This window comes from Ursus americanus, unplaced genomic scaffold, assembly GCF_024610735.1.
Source record: "Ursus americanus isolate L20-20 unplaced genomic scaffold, mUrsAme1.1.p SCAF_54, whole genome shotgun sequence".
In the NCBI taxonomy this organism is placed as follows: domain Eukaryota; kingdom Metazoa; phylum Chordata; class Mammalia; order Carnivora; family Ursidae; genus Ursus; species Ursus americanus.
The window spans coordinates 1653103-1657095 of NW_028273636.1; positions in this window are offsets into that span (position 1 = coordinate 1653103).

Genomic DNA, 3993 nt, shown 5'->3' on the forward strand with positions numbered 1-3993 from the left:
CTCTTCCAGGTCAGTGTATGGCATTTCCTTCCCCTTGCCCCAGGCACCTGGGAGCATGTCTGCACGTGGAGAAAGACTTTCCCGTGGGAAGCCGGTTTTTGTCAAACGGGTCCCAGTGCTCTGCTCCTCTCTTTTCACTCCTGCTGCCAGAAGCCCAGGGAGGATGGGAGGGCTTAGAACATGGCTGGGCACTGTGGTTTCTTCCAGAGAAGTGGAGGGCATTTGCTTTACCTTGCCACAACCACTTGGGATAGGGTGTGCACCTCAGGAAAACTGTCTCCGTGGGAAGCTGGCTTTTTGCAAAGGGGTCTCAGGGCCGTGTGCCTCGGCTGTCCCTCCGGCTCCCCAAAGCACAGGGACGAGGTGAGGGGCTTAGACCATGCCTGGGCAATGTTGTTTCTTACACCTGGGTGTGTGGCATTTTGTTGAGCTGGCTACCCCCACTTGGGATAGGTGTTCCACAGCAAGCACCTATTGTTCGTCGGAAGCCGTTTTTCCCCAGGGGTCTCCGGGCTGTGTTCGTTGGGGTTGAATTCCTGCTAGCAAAACCGCCGGGTTGAGGGAAGGGTTCAGACTGTGCCTGGGCCCTGTGGTCTCTTCCAGGTCAGTGTATGGCATTTCCTTCCCCTTGCCCCAGGCACCTGGGAGCATGTCTGCACGTGGAGAAAGACTTTCCCGTGGGAAGCCGGGTTTTGTCCAACGGGTCCCAGTGCTCTGCTCCTCTCTTTTCACTCCTGCTGCCAGAAGCCCAGGGAGGATGGGAGGGCTTAGAACATGGCTGGGCACTGTGGTTTCTTCCAGAGAAGTGGAGGGCATTTGCTTTACCTTGCCACAACCACTTGGGATAGGGTCTGCACCTCAGGAAAACTGTCTCCGTGGGAAGCCGGCTTTTTGCAAGGGGGTCTCAGGGCCGTGTGCCTCGGCTGTCCCTCCGGCTCCCCAAAGCACAGGGACGAGGTGAGGGGCTTAGACCATGCCTGGGCAATGTTGTTTCTTACACCTGGGTGTGTGGCATTTTGTTGAGCTGGCTACCCCCACTTGGGATAGGTGTTCCACAGCAAGCACCTATTGTTCGTCGGAAGCCGTTTTTGCCCCAGGGGTCTCCGGGCTGTGTTCGTTGGGGTTGAACTCCTGCTAGCAAAACCGCCGGGTTGAGGGAAGGGTTCAGACTGTGCCTGGGCCCTGTGGTCTCTTCCAGGTCAGTGTATGGCATTTCCTTCCCCTTGCCCCAGGCACCTGGGAGCATGTCTGCACGTGGATAAAGACTTTCCCGTGGGACGCCGGTTTTTGTCAAACGGGTCCCAGTGCTCTGCTCCTCTCTTTTCACTCCTGCTGCCCGAAGCCCAGGGAGGATGGGAGGGCTTAGAACATGGCTGGGCACTGTGCTTTCTTCCAGAGAAGTGGAGGGCATTTGCTTTACCATGCCACAACCACTTGGGATAGGGTCTGCACCTCAGGAAAACTGTCTCCGTGGGAAGCCGGCTTTTTGCAAAGCGGTCTCAGGGCCGTGTGCTTCGGCTGTCCCTCCGGCTCCCCAAAGCACAGGGACGAGGTGAGTGGCTTAGACCATGCCTGGGCAATGTTGTTTCTTACACCTGGGTGTGTGGCCTTTTGTTGAGCTGGCTACCCCCACTTGGGATAGGTGTTCCACAGCAAGCACCTATTGTTCGTCGGAAGCCGTTTTTGCCCCAGGGGTCTCCGGGCTGTGTTCGTTGGGGTTGAACTCCTGCTAGCAAAACCGCCGGGTTGAGGGAAGCGTTCAGACTGTGCTTGGGCCCTGTGGTCTCTGCCAGGTCAGTGTATGGCATTTCCTTCCCCATGCCACAGGCACCTGGGAGCATGTCTGCACGTGGAGAAAGACTTTCCCGTGGGAAGCCGGGTTTTGTCAAACCGTTCCCAGTGCTCTGCTCCTCTCTTTTCTCTCCTGCTGCCAGAAGCCCAGGGAGGATGGGAGGGCTTAGAACATGGCTGGGCACTGTGGTTTCTTCCAGAGAAGTGGAGGGCATTTGCTTTACCTTGCCACAACCACTTGGGATAGGGTGTGCACCTCAGGAAAACTGTCTCCGTGGGAAGCCGGCTTTTTGCAAGGGGGTCTCAGGGCCGTGTGCCTCGGCTGACCCTCCGGCTCCCCAAAGCACAGGGACGAGGTGAGGGGCTTAGACCATGCCTGGGCAATGTTGTTTCTTACACCTGGGTGTGTGGCATTTTGTTGAGCTGGCTACCCCCACTTGGGATAGGTGTTCCACAGCAAGCACCTATTGTTCGTCGGAAGCCGTTTTTGCCCCAGGGGTCTCCGGGCTATGTTCGTTGGAGTTGAACTCCTGCTAGCAAAACCGCCGGGTTGAGGGAAGGGTTCAGACTGTGCCAGGGCCCTGTGGTCTCTTCCAGGTCAGTGTATGGCATTTCCTTCCCCTTGCCCCAGGCACCTGGGAGCATGTCTGCACGTGGAGAAAGACTTTCCCGTGGGAAGCCGGTTTTTGTCAAACGGGTCCCAGTGCTCTGCTCCTCTCTTTTCACTCCTGCTGCCAGAAGCCCAGGGAGGATGGGAGGGCTTAGAACATGGCTGGGCACTGTGGTTTCTTCCAGAGAAGTGGAGGGCATTTGCTTTACCTTGCCACAACCACTTGGGATAGGGTCTGCACCTCAGGAAAACTGTCTCCGTGGGAAGCCGGCTTTTTCCAAAGGGTATCAGGGCCGTGTGCCTCGGCTGTCCCTCCGGCTCCCCAAAGCACAGGGACGAGGTGAGGGGCTTAGACCATGCCTGGGCAATGTTGTTTCTTACACCTGGGTGTGTGGCATTTTGTTGAGCTAGCTACCCCCACCTCGGATAGGTGTTCCACAGCAAGCACCTATTGTTCGTCGGAAGCCGTTTTTGCCCCAGGGGTCTCCGGGCTGTGTTCGTTAGGGTTGAACTCCTGCTAGCAAACCCGCCGGGTTGAGGGAAGGGTTCAGACTGTGCCTGGGCCCTGTGGTCTCTTCCAGGTCAGTGTATGGCATTTCCTTCCCCTTGCCCCAGGCACCTGGGAGCATGTCTGCACGTGGAGAAAGACTTTCCCGTGGGAAGCCGGTTTTTGTCAAACGGGTCCCAGTGCTCTGCTCCTCTCTTTTCACTCCTGCTGCCAGAAGCCCAGGGAGGATGGGAGGGCTTAGAACATGGCTGGGCACTGTGGTTTCTTCCAGAGAAGTGGAGGGCATTTGCTTTACCTTGCCACAACCACTTGGGATAGGGTGTGCACCTCAGGAAAACTGTCTCCGTGGGAAGCCGGCTTTTTGCAAAGGGGTCTCAGGGCCGTGTGCCTCGGCTGTCCCTCCGGCTCCCCAAAGCACAGGGACGAGGTGAGGGGCTTAGACCGTGCCTGGGCAATGTTGTTTCTTACACCTGGGTGTGTGGCATTTTGTTGAGCTGGCTACCCCCACTTGGGATAGGTGTTCCACAGCAAGCACCTATTGTTCGTCGGAAGCCGTTTTTGCCCCAGGGGTCTCCGGGCTGTGTTCGTTGGGGTTGAACTCCTGCTAGCAAATCCGCCGGGTTGAGGGAAGGGTTCAGACTGTGCCTGGGCCCTGTGGTCTCTTCCAGGTCAGTGTATGGCATTTCCTTCCCCTTGCCCCAGGCACCTGGGAGCATGTCTGCACGTGGATAAAGACTTTTCCGTGGGACGCCGGTTTTTGTCAAACGGGTCCCAGTGCTCTGCTCCTCTCTTTTCACTCCTGCTGCCCGAAGCCCAGGGAGGATGGGAGGGCTTAGAACATGGCTGGGCACTGTGCTTTCTTCCAGAGAAGTGGAGGGCATTTGCTTTACCATGCCACAACCACTTGGGATAGGGTCTGCACCTCAGGAAAACTGTCTCCGTGGGAAGCCGGCTTTTTGCAAAGCGGTCTCAGGGCCGTGTGCTTCGGCTGTCCCTCCGGCTCCCCAAAGCACAGGGACGAGGTGAGGGGCTTAGACCATGCCTGGGCAATGTTGTTTCTTACACCTGGGTGTGTGGCATTTTG